We start from the raw sequence: 311 nt of genomic DNA, 5'->3' as shown, positions 1-311 counted from the left end.
CAGACCAATGGTTTGGGAACTTCAAGAAATGGAGGATCTCAACCCAAACCAAATAAAGGTCATAAAGGACCAACAGAAAAGACCAGAGTAGCTATTCATAAACCGTCCCTATACACCAGCAATGGAAAGTATAGGAAAGCTACGAAGAATGGCCGGGTAAACAATATCGAGAGATCACCTTGCTATCTCTCGCAAGGCCATTCCAAGTACAAAAAGAGCTACATTCCATATAATGCGCCTCAAGGCAAATATGGAAGGTCTGAGATCCACATAGTTAGGAACTCACGGATGGAGAAAGGCAGACTCTATCC

This window comes from Ipomoea triloba, chromosome 7 (assembly GCF_003576645.1).
Source record: "Ipomoea triloba cultivar NCNSP0323 chromosome 7, ASM357664v1".
Lineage (NCBI taxonomy): Eukaryota > Viridiplantae > Streptophyta > Magnoliopsida > Solanales > Convolvulaceae > Ipomoea > Ipomoea triloba.
Note: the sequence above shows the minus strand (reverse complement) of the source record.